Below are 19682 nucleotides of genomic sequence, written 5' to 3'. Positions count from 1 at the left end.
TAGCATGACAATGGGGAGGCACTGGGAGTCCATCACAACTGTTGAAAGAGTTCCTTGGTGCTGGTGCGAGTGGATTAGGACAGAAGATGGTCCAGGCTGATATAGGTCTTCTCTCAAAAACAATGCATCCCTTGAATGAAGGCCAGCTGGAAAGAGCAGGGCAATTTCAAATATGGATTCTTCTCTACCTCAGCAGAGTAGGATGGGGCCAATGACTCCTGATAAGGGAGCAGACTATTTGAGGAACACATTGACTAATTGGTGTCCTAACGGATTGAAAACATAAAGAAAAAACAGGTAATCTGGCCAAGCATCAAAGTATACAAGAAAAGAAACAGCTGTGTGAAATTCTGGGCTCATTCCTCCCTACTATCTCCTAACCTAGTTTGATTACACTAACAAATATAACCTTTATTGCTGGGTTCTAATTGCCAAAATTTTGGCTCAAAACAAATCGCGCTCATGAGGAAGCACACATGTGTTCACTCTGTTGATTACGTGGTGCTGAGAACTGAGAAGCAGAGGGGAAGGCCCTGGCTGAGACCCTTGAGTGAGTAAATGTTAGCGTGTGGATGGGAAGCAGGGTCTCCTGACTGTCAGGTCACCAGGTAGTCCCCGCAGAGGACCCAAGGACTCTGTTTGAGTCATTGAAGGGATAGCAAAATTGATTAAGTTGAGTTAGTGTAGGTGATCCAGCCCTTGGAGAAGAGGAAGCCAGTCTTTCCTGAGGCTCAGTGACCAAGACTTTACCATTAGGCTGACTCATTTCCTATGTCAGGCCATTTCCCTGTTTAGAATGTTGTGTGCCCACTGAGGAAGTTCAAACTGTTGTGGCTGGCATCCAAGGCCTTTTTTCTTTATATCCTGCCTCAGACTCAACGCTTAAATCTCACACTTGTTCATTCATACCCTGGTTCTCAATTTCATCTAGAGAGCTTTGAAACTGTGCCTTAAATCTCTCATGATTCCAGTGAGTATCTGGAGTGGAAATTTCACTCTTTGGCCATAGTTAGTCCCTTTCTGTTAGCCAACTCTGTCCAGCCCTACCTTCTTTGAGGCTATGGGCATTATTTTCTTCCTCTGTCTCATTCCTACTTCTCCAGCTTAACTTCTTTTAAATGTAGTCTGTTGTGATAAGAGAAGCGGGGCTGTGTCCCTGGCACCCAGCTGCCCACATGGCTAGCTTATGCCCTGAAATAATTACACGAAAACTGTATTCTTTTAAACACTGCCTGGCCCATTAGTTCCAGCCTCTTATTGGCTAGCTCTTACATACTGACCTAACCCATTTCTAATAATCTGTGTAGCCCACGAGTTGGCTTACCAGGAATGATCTTAACCTGCATCTGCCTGGAGTGGGAGAATCATGGCGACTCCTTGACTCAGCTTCTTTCTCCCAGCATTCTGCTCTGTTTACTCCACCTACCTAATTTTATGTCCTATTAAAGGGCCAAGGCAGTCTCTTTATTTAACCAATGAAATTAACACAAAACAGAAGACTCTCTCCCATCAGTAGTCCTCCCTCCAAGATGGTCTTTTACCCTTTGGATATTTGTACAATTCATCATCAAAACTTTTGTACACCTGTGCTCACATATATCTCTGGAACCCTACAGACTGTAGACTCAGAAAGAAAGACATTGTCCTGGTTACCTATTCTCTGTTGTTGGCACTGAAGGGCCCCTCATACAGTAGATACTTTGAAAACATCTTGTCTGCATAAATTCTGAAGCTCAGGTGGCCTCTGTTCAGACCACACTTCTAGGGTCGTGAGTTACAGAGTAGAGCTGAGAGATCCCCCGGGTGCCATCTCCCTGTGATGGGTCATTCCCACGTTCTATCCTCACAGTAGAGAAAGGATCCATGAAATATTCATGAGCATCTGCACACAGGAGCATCCAGTTTCTGCTGTGGAGCTGGGAAACCGTAAAACAGAGGAAGGGAAGCAAGAATATTTTGACCAACACACACATTTCTTGGAAGCTACTGCCCTCACTAGTGAAGTATGCAATGAGGTTTTGAAAGTGTCTGAGCATCTCTGTAACAATCAATATGGGCTTTAGCACACAGTCTGCTACACGGCAAGTTCTCCATAATCGTGACTCCCCTTCCTTCAAGAAGAAATGCTTTCAGAGTCTCAGAGTGCTCCCCCACTGTGCCTTCTCCTAAGCATGCACACGCTCCACCTCTTTCCTCTCTCTTTTTCTACTACCTATAGTCCTTCTCATTCCTGTATCTCCTTCTGTCTCCTTAGCGCTTTCTTGTTCTCTATCCCAACTGGTTCTCTTAGAACATATCCTATAAGAAGGAATCAGTTCCTTTAGTACTCTCTCTTTCCATCTGTGGCAACTGGGGACAAGATGGGCATACCTTGCTAGATTAAAGCAAGTGGGGAGAAAAGTCTAACTTGAACTTTTGCAACAGTCTAGCTCCGGAGCAACAAGTACCTGGTTTCCTTGTGCTGAGAAGGAGAACGGAGGCCTCCGACATGAATTCTGCACTGTGTGTTTTTATTACCACATAATCCAGGCTTGTGCCACTTGTCCGCATACCGTGGGTAATGGAAACCTCATGTTCTACTGATAGGGCTGCTTCCTGGTTAACTCTTGCACGGCCAGGTCCATCGAAGCCAAAGGAAGTCCTTTCAAAAAGGAATCTGGGTTGTGTGGCAGGCAGTCTCTAGCTCCCGTGTTGAAGGAAGTCACCGTGGGGGTGGGGTTAGCTTAAGGGTAGGAATGTGACAGGCTGGGACTAGCCTAGACAGGCATACAAAGCTGCTCCTGAAGTCAGCCATGACACTGGCATGCGTTCACTGGTTGAGGACCAGAGCTACCCTAGATACATGGCGCTGGCTGCTCCTCCTTTGTTTTTGATTCTCTTGGGGCTTTGATTCATTTGGGGAAAAGGTCTAAGGAGTGAGGCATAGCATGAACTCATAGCAGAAAGGCACTGCCTTGAGATAGAGTGTGAATGGCTGATTTGTTCATAGGGTATGGAGCCCCCAAGGTGAAAAATCACTGACTGTGTCTAACGCTGGAGAATGGAATGTTTTATCTTAACAGTTTTGATGAACAAAGATGAAGGCTTGGGCTTTAAATCAGGAAAACCAGGAGAACCTAAGAGTCCTAGGCAGCAAAAGCAATGTGTGCAGGGTCTCCGCTATGTTTTTAGACAGAAGAGGAGGTAGTTGAGGTCTGATGGTGGGGTCACACTGCCTCCAAATCCCAGCTTGCTTAATGGCTTTGTGACCCAGTTTTAGAACGTCACGCTTTTGTTTCCTCATCTGTAAGCCGAAGACTTTAATAGCATCTGCCCAGAGCTCACACTGAAGATTAAATAATGAAACACATAAAGCTGCTCCTCCAGTTCCTGGCACTTTAAAGGCCTGGCTAAATGCTGTCTGTCTGTGCTACCAGGGAACAAAGGACACAGTGGAGTGGCCAGAACACATGTTGTTCGGAGACAATGAAAAGACCCAAGGTTAGCCAGGGGACAGATGGTGAAGGAACTAGATGCTGCTTCAAGGATTTGGACGCGATCCTCTGGGTCATGGGAAAGCTCTGGAGGTTAATTCACTCAGATATTGTCCTCCAGTTGGTTTCCCCTCTTGGAAGAACCTTCTCACACAGCCTTTTTTTATCCTCCACTGGGGATACTAACTATCCCGGTGATGCTTGTCTCTCTCTAAACAGAACTATCCACCCCATATGACTTGGCCCACATTCACCACCCTATCCGGCCATCGCCTTCTGCTTATAGTCCTGCACTATGGGACTTAAGAGACTGCATCCAGGTTTTCCTCCTCGTCACTCCCATCCCAAATCATTGACAAAAGAATTAAGAACAGGAGCCCAAATCTGGACCCCCCCAAAGTTCTAGACCTCAAAGAAGTTTATAAAACCAGCATCGCCTTGTCACAGTTAGGACAGGTTCCATGGCAAGTAAAAGCCCCTGGTACTTGGCCACAAAGTGGGGACGTATCCTGCAGGTAACGCTGATGGGATGTGAGTGGCCTTTCACCAATGGAGGCTGCAGGTCTGTTTGTGGGGTTATCAGGGTAATGGATGCTGGCATTCCGCTCGCACTATCTTTACAAACGTCACTTTCACTTTATTGTACATTAACCCCAATCTCTTCACAGGCTCTAAAATAAAACTTCTTTGCAAACAACCAAGGTCCATCTGCCGTGCTGTTAAAAATACCCCTGCATGAGAATCCCAAAGCATTAGCTAAATCCACAGTAAGAGACGGGAGAGTGGCTCACCTGAAGATGCTTAGCATTAGCAGACAGGAGCCTTTCTTTTTAGGCAAGAGGATGGTGCCTGATGGAAAGGACAGAAATCAAAAATCCCTAGATGGATCAGATTTCAAGTATTGCCTCTCATGGCCCTTATGGGCCCATGTATATCTCTCATTATGTACTTTCCGTGGATCTTATCCTCCAAGCTCAGGGCGGAAGAATTCTCTAGTTGAGCATGAATGAATGAACTAGGAGATGATTAGCACGTAAAGGCTCTATGACGTCACTCAGTAAACACGACTTATTCACTTCTTGCTCCGGTCCTTGATTATTTCCTTGCAGAGAAAGAACACTGTTCCATGTTCTGGCCAACAATCTGCAGGTTGGGTCTCATTTCCTCCCCCGAAAAAAAGCCACCTCCAACCGTGAGTGTTTAAATTGATCCAATTCTGCTGCCATCCTGCACAGCCCATCTATCACAGCAATTTGTACAAACGCCACTCCGGCGTCCAGGCCTATGTATCATGTATTTTGAGATTGCACAGTTCCTGAGGCCTCTGTAAAGCAAACCTTTCATGAATAAATCAGGAAATACCCTGATGCATGCTTTATGTAGAGGAAGATATTCTATTTAGGTCACGCAGGGAAGTTCTGCCAAGTTTGCTAAAATGAACAAATCTCCGGAGTGCTGTCTACCTCTCCACATTCTGAAACACCAGCAAGTATCTCCCAGACCCCTGAGGCTGTGTTCCACAGACGTGCAGGTCTCCAGGTCTAAAGAATAATAGTTTGATCACCCGAGGCACTGGAGACTTTCAAGTCTGGAGCCAGGCAATGCCTTTTACTAGTCCACGGAAGGAACTCTGCAAATGGAAAAAGGGTCCAATGTGGAGCCCGGGGCAACAGGACTTCTGCAAGGCAAAGGAGGAAGGAAGGAGAAAAAATTATAGCGTGTCTGTTGTCTCAACCTGTATTTTGAATCCACTTAAGAAAGTCCCATACTTTGTTCAAGTTCAAAGCATTGCAATTGACTCTTTTGAGACCCCCTCAGAACACAGGATGTGGGCTAGTACCCCTAAGACCCTTCAGCCGTGGAAATGCTCCTGATAAGAATAAGGATTTCCAGCCAACCTCAAATTAGAGAGGGTTATCTGGGGTAGAAGAATGCAGAACCAAATGCAGGGCGACCCCCTTTCCTCTAAGAGGGACAGGGCAAGCCCAGCTTTTTCTACCCGGAAAAGGCTGTATGAGATCGGAGGACAAAATGTGCAGAAGCAGATGGAGCCACTGACTCTCCCTGGGGGATCAGAGCCTGGAGAGGTGGCCATGGCATAAGGAAGGAGAGCTCCAGACTTGGACAGGGTCTAAGACCATGAGCCTTCTTTGAATCAAAGACTGACCTTTGCTTTTGGGGTTCTCAAATTTTATCTTAGGCAGTGCTGTGTGCACAATTGGCCATGCAGGGACCCACTTCTAACAAAACTCACAAGAAACAAAGTCAGGACAAAAAAAAAAAAACATGAATTCGTTCAGGTTGTTCTTGGAACCCCTGGCTTATCGTGATTCTTTGGGAAGTCAAAAATAACCCGAAGGTTACCTGTAAGTATAGAATCCGAACAAAGACACTTTGTTCGTATTGATGTCTCCAATCTGAGCGGGTGCCTCTTCTGCAGCTTTGCCCCTTTGATTGTCCTGAATTGCTAAAGACCATATCCTTTCCTTCTGCATCCAGTAGTCTTCCAAACATCTGCCTTTGCTGGAAGCTTTCTTCCTTAGATTTTTCAGGGCTCAGATTTAGATGACAGAACTCTTCTGAGAACCTTTTTCAAGGTCCCATTTGGTACCCACTCCCCAAATTTTAACCTCCATAACTATCTGTTGCCAGGGTAAAGGCTTCAGTTGTGTTGGATCACAGACATTATCAACTTGATTTCTTATTATAGTTGCCCCTTGGTATTCATAAGATTTGGTTCCAGGATACTGTGGGAGAACAAAAATCGGCTGATTCTCAAGTCCCTTAGAGGAAATTGGGCTGTATTTGCGGTGACTTCCTGTCCCCTACTGCAGCCATTTCGAGGTAAGTTATAGCAGCTAACACAATGTACACCCTCTACTAACAGTCGCTCTGCCCCACTGTTTCAGGAGCAAGGGCAAGAAGAATGGCGCACATTCTGCATACAGATGCATTTTAAGAAGTATTTCTGACTCCCAGCTGAATTCCTGCTTGCAGACCCGTAATCACAGAAGGCAGAAGGTATCATCTTTTCAGAGTGTCGCTGGTCTTCAGGTTCTCATGAGTGTGGCTTCCAGGTTGCCATCACACCCACCTGGTTCAGATGTCTGAATCCAACTTCTCAGTTTTCCTTCATCTCCCTCTCTCTCATCTCCAAACACCACCTCCTCTGGTGTATTCTAGGGAGGCTCCTCCATATCTCAGTTCAACATCATCTTTATGTTGAATAACCTCTGGCAAGATTCTTCCATCATAAAGTGCTAGTCAAAATATTTACTCTCCTGAATCTGGGCAGAAAGAAAAAAATGTCGAGAATTCATGTTTGAAGCATGGTGTGAACTTTGAATTGTTATACGAATGGGAAATAATTTTGCTGAAGGTTCTTCAGATAATGTCTCTACATTTTTCTTGCCTGACTTACTACTCGCAGCCCTCTCTGGCACATAGACAATCAATAAAAGTTGGTTGCTGATGGTCGTCTGGTAAATGAGAGCCTGAATCTGGGAACCAGTTCTCCAGGGAAACAGGAGAGGACTTGAAAGAGTGCACATATTTTTCTCTCATTAGGAAAGTAATTTGACCTCAAATGATAAAAATTTAGAAAATGCATGAGAAGGAAATTTAAATAATATTTCATATTTACAACCTGTTAGCACTTGGTTGTGCTAAATCGAACACTTGACTTGAATTCAGTCTTTCTCGGCCCCTCCCTTCCTTTCCCTCTCTCTGACATACACACACAGTCCTAATATTTGAAAGCTCAACGCTGTTCCTTTAAGTGCTGAATACAGTTTAGATCTAAAGATATTTTTTTTCCTCAGTAGGCAAAGGGAGAAACGATGAGCTCTCTGTCAAATTTATTAGCTGATTAATTAACAGAAATCTTAGAAATGTCATGGAGGGTCTGGGAAGCCTCCTTCTTGCTTGGTTTTATCTTTAAGTTAATAAAAGTAAGAACAGCTAATATTTATTCAGTCCTTTTTATATGCCAGACATTGGTCCCAGCCCTTTATACATATTAATTTATTTTGTCCACATGTCCCCATGGACACTGCAGACATCTTGATTTGTGCATGGTGAGCAGATAACAGTCTCATATCTACAATTCTATAGCCCAAACAGTTCTGGAAATGAGAACGTTTTGGCCAAGTTCAGTGAAATCTTGCTCCCATGTGACATGAAGCTCTTTGTGATCTTCATTCGACTGCTTATAGCTGGCTAACTTTCATCCCTCCCCTCCAATTACCATGCCTAACTACTGAATGTTATCTCAGAATCTTCTAAGGTTTTCTGTAGTAGGCAGCACACACATCTACCTTACATATAATTTAAGAAATTTTCCATCAGCTAGATCTCTATGATTTCAAGACCAGCCCGGCTTACAGATCAAATTCTAGGCCAGCCAGGGTTACAGGGTGAGCCCTATGCCCCAACAAAGAAACTTTGTATCAGAAAATACATTCTAATCCAAAGTTTTCAGGCCTTTGAATTTGTGTGTCTATTGTTACATCTGCATGAAAAATCTAGTTTCTAGATTACCATTCATTTTTGTTTTTATGTGCATGGATACTTTGAATGAATGTATGTCTGTATATTATATGTGTGTGCTTGGCGCTCTTAGAGGCCAGGAGAGACCTTCATATTCCCTGAGACTAAAGTTACAGATGGTTGTGTGCTGGGAATCAAACCTGGGTCTTCCAGAAAGGCAGATACTTCCAAACATTTTCTTCTTTCTCTCTCTCTCTCTCTTTCTCTGGGGCTTCTCCATTCCTTCATGGTGAGGCTTGGACAGTGACTCATGGGTCACCACACTCTTCAGTGCTGTTCTGTGGACTATTGGAATCTCTAATGGTTATCAACTCCTCGTCCTGCCCAAGGACAGTCATGAGGACCAGAGGTCAGCTTCATGAAGTGAAGGAAGGATGGAGAGGAAGTTTTCTTTGCTTCTCTTAGGGTTCTACAACCACTACCTATCTCTCTCCCAACAATACACACACTGAACCCCAGCCCGAGGCTTACCTGTATCTCTCTTTGATTCAGGCTGACTGCACCTTGCAGGCCAGTGCTGCTCCTTTGTCTCACTTCCCAGCACTAAGTTTGGCATCCTGCTCCTGACTCAGAGTAGTTGTTGAATGTCTAAGCAACTTAATCATTCAAGGGACACAATTGGGAACTAGAGGTGCATTGTCAGATTTACATATTGTGGAGGCCATGTTTACCAAGTGCTGATGGAGTTCTTTGTGAATTTTCATATATCAGGGATGCTCTCTCCACAGACTGACTATGAGATACCTACTTGTTCTGGGCAATGTGGACCACAGAAATATGCAGAACTCCCCTTGCCCTCCAGAAGTCAGGTCTTCTCATCTCTGGCTGCACATGTAATCTCCTGAGACTTTCAAATGTCACCTCTGGTGCTCACTTCAAATTAATTGAATCTAAATCTGAGCTTGAGGGTTAAGGACAGGCATTTTTTTAAAGCATCCAGGTGAGACTCTTGTGCAATGTTGACTGAGAGGCACCATCTAAGTGGCAGTTAAATGCTAAAGTTCTTCGAGACCCTGCACCATCACACTCAGCCCTGTGGGTCTCGATTCATTATTCTGAAATGTCTGAATCAGTATAGACGCCTCTGCAGTTTTGATGATGACTCCATGAGATGATCCATACGAAGACTAAGCCTGGGCACGCCAATGCTTGCTGCTACTCATAGAAGCCTCACTATTTTATTTCTATTTGACTTCACTGCCTTCAAATGCTTGGGTACTGAAAGCAAGTGATTTACTTGGTTAATCAATACATATTTCACCTAGAACGTGACAAGGCTTGTAAAAGATCATGCAAAAATGAGTCATGCCCAGCACCTCTGTAAAGGAAACCGTATGATCCAAGTCACCTGCTCTGTGTTTAGCTCGTTATATGCTCTTCCATACAGGACTCTCGTTCAACCCACAGAAGGATCATCATTACTAAAGTTTAGAGACGAAGAAGCTGGGATTTGGAGTGGTCATCTCCAACCTTTCCGCTCTCATGTGTGACAAGCTGAATTTGAACTCAGGTGCTCCCATTTCTGTATTTGTTCTCCTACTATTCTATCATCTGTGAATACTAGCTGCTTGTTCTAGATGTGACCTCTTCCTTCCTATGAAGTGTTCTAGTTTGCTTGCTTTCTGTTGCTATAATTAACAGCCCTTGGGTGAAGAAAGGGTTTTTTTCATATTGTAGGTCAAGGCAGGAATTCAAGACCAGAGACTGAAGCAGAGATCAGGAACCAAAGGCAGGATCTTGAAGCAGGGAGTTTAGAGGAACACTGCTATTGACTTGCTCCCAGGCTCACTCTGAATTATGTTTCGCATACATCCCAGGCCCACCTGCCTAGGGGTGGTATATCATTCACTATAGATTGAGCCCATCTATATCAATTAATAATGAAGAAAATGCCTGAAGACAGGCCTGCAGGCCAATCTGATGGAGGAAGTCCCTCAATTGAAATTCTCTTTCCCTAGGTATGTGAAAGTTGACAACCAAAATTAGCCATGATGTGAACTTTCCAGGGAAGCAGAAGGAATGAATTGTGTCAAGTGCAGAACAATCTGCAAAGACTTTTTGAAGGAAGTGAAAACCCATTTGGGTCTTCGTGTAGAAAAAGAATTTCTCATCAAAGAGAGGTTAAGGGGTAAGAACATTCTTGGCAGGAGAAGCCAACATGGGCAAAATCAAAAGAGCAGCGACGCAGTGAGATGGATCGTGATGTCTGTGTCTTCTCCACTCAGCTTCTTCAGCTCCTGCGTTCTTTTTACAGAGCCATCTTTCCTCTGAAGGAGCGCTCCTGGAGGAACTGGAATATCATATTAGTAACATTCTCCCTTCCAAAATCTTTTAAATCAACAACAAAAATTTCTCATTGATACTGACTGCTGGTCTTTTGGTGTCTGTGGGAGTTCTACATGTCAATCAAATGTCAAACTTACAACAGGGAGCACCAACATGGACAAGGCCTTTCTTTCCCTTCATTTTAAACAAAGCAGGTGTGTGTGTGTGTGTGTGTGTGTGTGTGTGTGTATACATTCAAACAGACACAAGAAAGAGCCTGAAGGATTAAGATGGGTCCAGCTCAAATACTACCTAGGAGGCTCAGTTCATTTTTCTTTGCTAACCAGACTCCAAGTCCCATCTGCTCCATGCAAGGCCAATGCCAATTTCTCTGTCACCATCCATGTTTGTGGCTGAGCTGTCTGCAGTGGCAGAAAATGAATACTCTCTATAGATTCAGCTCTGGGGTGGCCACTTCCAGTCTGCTTGCTACCTTACAGCCAAGAATATATATATATATATATATATATATATATATATATATATATATATGTATATTGCTGTGTTGGTATCCTTTGCATGGAAAAGCCATAGGAGGGCAAAGAAGTACTGCCTTTGGAGGAAACCTGTTCCGGTACCCAAGATTAGTTTGATCCTGGTGAAAGCAGCAGCCAAAGAAATAATATGAACTGTGTTTTTCCCCTGGTGCTCCACTCGGCTTATGGTCTTATCTTTCAGGTCTCCAATTCCATAGGAGCAACAACAACAAAAAATGTGTGTGCTACCCGTGCTGTCCCAGAGGTCAGATCAAACTTCTGATTGGAGACTAAGGTTAATAATGGGTTCATTACTTGGTGACCTACGCAGGCAGACTTGCAATCCAGTGTATGAGATATTCTACAAAACCCAGGCCAAGAAGTAGTGCTATAATCTCATGTAGCCCGTCACTTGGATTCCAAAAAGGAGAAACCCCAAGCTCCAGACTGATATCTGAAAAGGATTCAGGGATAGTGGGGAATGGTACTGAGTGCGTAGACTCAATGTCAAATTTTGTGGTTTGAAGGAAAAGGATGCTCTTATAATGTGGGCTCCTAGGCTTGTTGGAGGAGAGGGGATGGAAACCTGGCTTCTCCTCTTTGGGTGCAAGCCTCCAGCTTCATTTTGAAGAGCCCAGATGGGATACATAGGCGCCTATCTCTCCCTAGGCAATGGGCAGGTACAAAACATGGTTCAAAACACCATTAATGTTGATACGTTTTATAAGCTTCTACAGTAACCACTCTTTCTGATGCTCAGTAGGTTCCATAATTAGCAGCTCTCCTTTGCTGTCTGAACTGTCTTGGGCAAAGAGGCAGTCAATCTAATAGCCAGCTTGACCAACATCATGGTCACCTGCACTAGATACACTAGCTGTCTCCAACATTCCTCGGACACCACGACTGTGTAAAAGATTGCAGCTCATTGCCCTGCCTGAAGTTTCACCTTCAGGAGCCAGGACTGTTTGACACTATTTATCTCAGATGTTTTACAATCAGAAGACTTGATGAACCATTTTCTCTTTGGCCGGGGGTGGGCGGCGGACAGCTCCTCTGGTGGAAGGTCTTCTACAACTGGGGGCAACACTTCCATTGTTCCAAAATGAATAGCTGTCATTGGCTAAATAAATGATACTGATTCTTGGGCTACATGAGCAGGTCACTCGGGAGGCACTCTACTGTGCTGCCTCACCTGATGTGACAACATAAGGTCCAATAATGACCTTCTCTTGAGTAGTCAGTCATTCCTGTTACCTGGATGCATGAGGAACCGATCTCCTGTGTGTTTCGTGTTTAGGCACTGTGCAAATATAACACCCATCATTATTCGGTAACCAGTACTATTTCTGTGACCTAATTCCATGCCCCTAAACAATCCAGGGCCTCCACCTTCTGACTGCAAAAGTGTCTTCAACCGCTGGATAGCCAAATAGGTCAGGTAGCCTCCGGAAAACCTTTCATCTGGCTGTGCCTCAGTTTAAGAGACTGAACACTAAGCTTTCTAATAGCCCCTTTGGAGAATGGAACCCAGGTCCCGAGCAATGCAACATGGCAAACCCTGCTTGACAGATTGAAGTGGCAGCTTGAAGTCCCCCACCAGCAGCACCCATAGGTCTAGAAACACTCTAACTTTAGGTCTTCTGTTCAGCCTTCTCAGAGACCCAACTTACCTGCAAGATTCTGTTCCATAAGGTCCCTGTCATAGTTCCCACTGTGAGAGGTAGATGTCTGTGTCTGTGGTTTTGGTTTTGGTTGATACCAGTCCCTGAATGGCCTTTCAGGTGTGGTGGCTTGGAAATGCTTTCTCAACAGAAATGAGTACTCCATGATATTTGACCAGGGGCCACTGGCCAATAAATGTGTACAATGTCACAGTGGCTGGGGAAAAGGGAAAATGGGAAGCAAATGTAGTTATGACAAGAAGGCAGGCCCTGGCCAGCTAAGTTCCAGAGGACTGTCAGATCTCAGGAGCAAAAATCCCAGGCCCAAGGCCAAGAGCTGTAATGTAGTCCCTGTTAAGGGCTAAGAGTCCCAATATATGATGCCTTCATGGGGACGATAACATGTATAAAGGCCCAAGGTCCTGATATCCAAGTCCCTGACATCAGAGGTGTCCATTTGATGCTTCCACCTACCTACCATCTCCCAGAGCTGACAGTCAAAGGGAAATGAAGACTAGCGGAGACCAGTGTGGAAGAACTTCCCATTCATCTCCAATTTCTATTTAGGTGAAAGGAGAGAATCATCATCTCGCTTGGGGGATGAACCATAGAAGCACAACTTTATAATACATGGTAAAGAAGCCTAGATCAGAAAGCGAAAAGTTGTGGACATTGTCACAGAAGAGATAAAAGTGGACTTTCTAGTTTGTTTACAATTTGGTGGGGGGGTGCAGTAGATGATTTTCCCAATATAAAAGTAGACCCTAAATTCTCTGTGCAGTCTAATAGCCATCCCAAGGCCAAGGGTCCAAAATCCCAACACCGAGCATGATATCAGATTCCTCAATTCCGTAGCGATGTGCTGTTGACTAGTCATATGTCTTCCTCAAACTGTCCCCTCATCTGTGAAATGGAACAAATAGTGAGAGGTACAATGCGTAGGGAACAAATACATTAGATATAAGCTAATAATCATTTCCCAAATCTCTAAATCCACACTATTTGTTACAGTCCTGCCCCGTCTACTACCTGATGCTCTTATTTTAATCTTGGCCAAGGAGAGACTTTGAGAATCTTAAAATCACGTTGAATACAAATTCAACAGAACTTGCATAAGGACAGAATGAGAGAAGGATGGAGGGAAAAAGATGGAGCAGCCGAGAACAACTTCTAGGTTTCTTTCTTGAGCAAGATTGTGATTAATGCCATTGTTTGAGCTGGGGAATGAACCTGAGAACAGAATTAGTAATTCCGCTTCAGGAATCTTGAGATTTCTGTAAGAAATCCATGAGAAGGACTAGTAAGATGGTCCAGCGGATGAAGATGCTAGCTAGTTACCAAGCCTGACGACCGGAGTTCCATCTCTAAGACCCACATGGTGAACAGAAAGAATTGATTCCTACAAGGTGTTTTCTGACCTCCAAATGCATGTTATAACACGACACCCCCACACACTAATTAAATATAATAAACAAATAAAAATAAAAAGTCACCAGGCAGTGGTGACAAATACCTTTCTTTCTAGCACTCAAGAGGCAGAGGCAGGTGAATCTCTTGAATTCTAGGCCATCCTGATCTATAGAGTGAGTTCCAGGACAGCCAAGGCTACACAGAGAAAACTTACCTTGAAAAAAAATCCCAGAATAATTAATTAATTAATTAATAAAAATAAAAGTCTAAGAGAAGGCAGGGATCATTTTTAAGGATATATAAAGCTTGTAAAAGAAGTATCATGGCTGCCCTTAATTGTCATTCTTTGGTAATAGTAGTCCCACATCTCCAAAGTTTTAGGACTAAGCTTACTGGATATCTGTTGAGCCAATGTCTCTGTTGAGCCCAAACATTAAGAAGGGAAGTCATGTAAAAAATACATAAGGGGGGATGGGGAGAGAAAAGGTAGAAGGGAAGGAGGGGGGACCTGGGAAACGGGAGAATTGGGATAAAGGAAAGGTGGATAGGGGAGCACGGAACCACAATTCTTAGTTAAGGGAGCCACTTTAGGGTGGGCAAGCGACTTGACCCTAGAGGGGCTCCCTAGTGCCCAAGATGAGGTTCCCAGTTAGTTCCTTGGGCAGCTGAGGATTGGGAACCTGAAATGACCCTATCCTAGAGCAATACTGACGAATATCTTGCATATCATCATAGAATCTTCATCTGGGGATGGATAGAGATCGAGACAGTGACCCACACAGGAGCACTGGACTGAGCTCCCAAGGTCCCAAGGAGGAGCAGAAGGAGGGAGAACATGAGCAAAGAATTCGGGACCACGAGGCGTGCATCCACCCACTGAGACAGAGGAGCTGATCTACGGGGAGCTCACCAAGGCCAGCTGGACTGTGACCGAAAAAGCATGGGATAAAACCGGACTCTCTGAACATGGCGAACAAAGAGGGCTGATGAGACACCAAGGACAATGGCAGGGGGTTTTGATCCTACTTAATGTGCTGGCTTTGTGGGAGCCTAGCCAGTTTGGATGTTCACCTTCCTAGATATGGACGGAGAGGACCTAGGACTTAACACAGGGCAGGGAAACCGGACTGCTCTGTGGACTGGAGAGGGAGGGGGAGAGGAGTGGGGGGAGGGGTAGAAGGGTGGGAGGAGGGGGAGAAGGGTGGGAGGAGGGGAAGGGAAATGGGAGGCTGGGAGGAGGTGGAAACTTGTTTTTTGTTTATGTTTTTTTTTCTTCTTTTCGCAATAAAAAAAAAATAAAAAATACATAACTAGAGTATGTCCTGGAGAATGACACTATGCAGGCACACAGAAACTTGGCTACTGGTCCAGTCACACTCCCCACCCCCTTCATCCCCCCCAAAAAGCCACAGGGCATGTGCTGCAAAAGAAAAAAGGGCTCAGCTAGCTCTGGGGCCAACTCTGATGTGTCCCTCTGGAAAACTGAGCCTCTTTTCTTAGACAAATCCTTTGGCCTTCTAGCTTCTTCCCCCCTGGATATTCTGGTTGGCAAAATATGACATGGAATAAAATAATAGAGGAAATTTTTTATTTCTGCCATCGTCTAGAATAGTTTCATCTATTAAAATTAATGAAAAATTAATATACATTAAGAATTCTAAGGAAGTAGTCAAATATCAGATTTAAAATAAACAAAACAGTAGTTTCCCTTTCTATGAAAAGGTACTAATTAGTAGCACATATTAAAGAAAAATACTCAATTCATCATGAGCCAAAACACATTCCTAAAATAATCTACATGGGAAATGGGTTGGAAGAAAATAAAGAAAAGCTGCAAAACTCTAATGAGAAATATGAATTAAGATGTGAATACATGAAGAGGCAGATTGTGTTCCTATTTGAGCATTACCCTAGGTATTTTAAGACTGCCAGTTCTTCCAAATTAGCAGATAGGACTAAGAGAATGTCAATCAAAATTATAATGGAGTATATTCTCAGAACTTGGTGAAGTCATTCAGAAGCTTATCTTGAAGACTGTGCATGTGAGAATAATTAGTCAGTGGGTAAAGAAGGGTGAGAGGGTAGAAGTAGACTCTTTAGGCCCAAGTACCTCAGATTGGTCAGGAGGTGATAAAATCCCTCTTCTCCAAGGACACAGCCCTCTCTTAAGGTCCTCACCAGCACCCACCTACTCTTACAGAAGCCCAGGGCCACTTTTGGAACTTCTATTTTATTGTGTCCTCATCCTCTCCATTATATTGGACACCTTCATTCCAGGAATTAACTCCTATTAATGTTTTTGCTAACTGGTTGATTATTTTACTAGAACATTTACCATTTATTTCATATTTGTCTTCCTACTGCTTAGAACAGTAACACAGCAATATTATGTCACTATTTTTTGTGAGCAAATAAATATGTATTATGGAAAGCCTAGTATCCTTTTATTCAGGATTTCAATCATTCAATATTTATTATGCACCAACTAGTGTTATGATAGATGCCAGAGAAATCAAACCCCACCCCATTGACAAGGGTTGTTGAGTATAACACAGATTGTTTACCTAGTTCTTCTGAGTATAAAACATTCATTCCTCTAAACACCTTTATTCCTGAATGACCACTTCAAACAACCTGATACCTTTGGAGGCAAGATGCTCACTATTCATATCTTGGACACTATTCATGTCTTGGATGTGATGTAACTTAAGAGAGACACTCAAATTTTTCTTTTTTATTCTTCCTTTCTTCCTTCATTTCTTCTCTCTCTCTCTTCTTTTTTTGAGAAGGCCATACATATTTGCATTTTTGAAATGATTAAAAATATTCTAAGATTTCTTTGTGACTAGAAATCTGGGGTTACATCCCTATCAACTACAGGCTTCTGTTTTGATATAAGGATGAAGAAGCTGTTGGCATTTATTGCAGTTCATTCAAAGGCAGTCAATTTTAAAGTCATAATGGATAGTTATTGATTGATGTTCATTTTCAAAATCATTCTGAAATCCTAGCCCTTCGCCGTCTACCTGCAAACTCAAAATGCTGTTGAATGAACCCCAATTAACTGAAAAAGTAGCTTTGCTGTCTCTGCTTTGTGTTCTCCTCACTGCTGAACTGGTAATTCACAGACGTCTGGAATTGTAATTCTTTAGACAACACGCTCCTTGAATAAAATAACAAATGCAACTAATTGTTCATATTTATGTATCAGACGCTGTATTGAGTCCTGAGATTTTGAATTAAAGAAGACTAGAATAGCTCTGTCTCCACAGTCTTCATTACAACAGCCAAAGTGGTTGTCTGAACTCGTGGAATCACAGGCCTTACTTGTTAATCTCTTACTTTTTTTATCTTTTCATCAACATGGCCAATACATGAATGGATTATTCTCTGCCTCCATGACCCGACTTCCTGGCAGACCCCTCATTTATATCCTCGCAAATACACTAATCTCCTAGCCCTTTGCTTCAGCTCTGTGTGTAACTATGCACTTTATCTGTGGGTGTCTTCTCCATATACCTATACAACTTATTTTCTTATATCTTACTTTAAATTTCTCCTTGATTTTTCCCTAACAAACATTTTAAATACAACCCCAACAGACAGATTCTAACCTTTATTTTTATTTAACTTTATCCAGTGCTGGTAATAGGATAAAATTATGCTTCATATTTTCTGTCTTTCTCAACTCCCCTGTAGTGGAAATTTTATGAGTTTATTTGACTTGTCCATAACTATATCTTCAGTGCTTAGTAAGTTAGGTGCTCAATAAATATTTTGAAATAAATGGATGAATGAACAAATGAATTCTCGATCCTTGTTTCTGGAGAGCTTGATATGGAAAGATACACAGGTAGTTATCTCATTTGAAATTAATAACTATTTTAGGTGGACATCACTATTCTCAAGAAATTAAGAAATAGGTTCAGGATGTATCCGCAATAAAATTGTTAAACCCATAATTCTTTCCATAATTTAAATTCTTAATTCTTCCACTCATGGTAAATGTAGCCATTTCTTCTGAATAAAAGATTAATCTTTCAAATAGCATAGTGCAGAATTTACTTTTCCTCATATAAATTTTCCATCTATTTGATTGGCACATAAATTTTAGCAGTTGCTCATACATACACATTTTATATCATATAGCAGATGCAACCTTGTACACACAAAACATAAAAAATCATCGTGTCTTAGGGAAACATATCGAGAGTCATCCTATAACTTGAGATGGTAAAAGTTTACAAGCACCCTGAAGATTCTTAGTAGGAGGGATTGGTATGGTCAACCATGACATGATCATTGCAATGGTTTCCAATTTATAATTTGGTAGAACATGTATAGCATAAAACTAAATGCAGGAATTGTGCTTCTGGGCTATGTAAGTATAGCTTATGTCAGACTAAGACTTCCACAGAACTCAACTAATTATAGTTTCAAAAAAAATGTATAAAAACCCCACCTGTTTAGGGTCTCAGAGAGAAGTAAAGGCACCGAGGTAAACAAAAGACATGTGTTACTACTTCTTCCTCTTAGAGCATTTTCTAGTTTGCACTGAGATTTAATAGAAGAATAAACATGAAATTATCAATGGATAGAAGGAGTAAAATTGAAGTCCAGGGCGAGCAATGCAGCTAGTAATTTAAAACTGAGTCTAGTAAACTAGAACACAGAAAGTGCACCAAACATTTGAGCACAATTTCTTCTGGAGCCATTGTCAATGACAAAGCCCAAGTTCAAAATAGTTTGTGACAGAGATTGGCTCCTAAGACGAATGCAATGAAAGCTAAATTTCAAAGGAGAACGGCTCCTGAAAACCAACAGTCCCAAATTCGCTTACTCTCTGGTGGGGCTGAGATAATCTGTCCACAACTCAGAGAAGAAAGGCTGGTCATTTCTAGAGGAAAATGAAACCATCAATTGCCTCTCCATTTTTTTCAAATGAACTCCTCAACATTTGGTCTAAAATTTCTACATGTATCAGTAAGCAGTTTTAAACTATTGAAATAAAAATTCCAGGAAAAGTAGAAAGAAAATGATTCAGCGATAGGCGTTGCCAAATGCAGATGTTAAGACAAGTATGATTACCACATTCAGATAATAGATTCAAATAAGAAGAATTAAATGCAAATTCAAAGACTGAAAATTAAATAAGATTATTTTAATAAAATGCATAATACAATAGAAGAGAGATGAGTAAACAAACACAAAGATTAAAGAAAACACAGGAAATACCACAAAAATAGGGGATATTGGAAAAAATTAATAGACATGCAAATGCAATCCCAACAGAGAGAATAGAGAAAATGAGAAACAACATTTGAAGATATGTTATCTGAGAAATTTCCCATTTCATCGGCAAGAAGGCGTCAACAATTCAAAGAAGCTTGTTATCCTGAATCGATATAAACACAAAAATATACTCAGTTATAGCTAAGAAATAGTTAGAAATTGAGGACAAACACAACACGGAAAGCAAGCAGATGGGGCATATTATCCTCAGAGGTCAACATAAGTTACAGCTGACTCCTTAATTGAACGATGAAAGCCAGAAGACATTGGGACAGGCATATTCCAAGGGCGGAAAGGTCATTACCAAGCCTCAGTGCCGTGACCACTAAAATTCTCCCTCAAATTCTGGGTAAAAAAAAAAAGGCACTTTCGGGTTAAGAAAAGAATAAAACTATTTGGCAGAACTCACCATCAGTCCAACAGAGCTGAAAGAAATACTGCAGAACTCCTGAAGAGAAATTGTTCAGGATGGAGGTGGAAGGCTGAAAGAAACACCA

Source organism: Microtus oregoni, unplaced genomic scaffold, assembly GCF_018167655.1.
Source record: "Microtus oregoni isolate MIOR12 unplaced genomic scaffold, Mior012 000008F_ref0000371, whole genome shotgun sequence".
In the NCBI taxonomy this organism is placed as follows: Eukaryota; Metazoa; Chordata; class Mammalia; order Rodentia; family Cricetidae; genus Microtus; species Microtus oregoni.
This window is presented reverse-complemented; position numbering follows the sequence as displayed.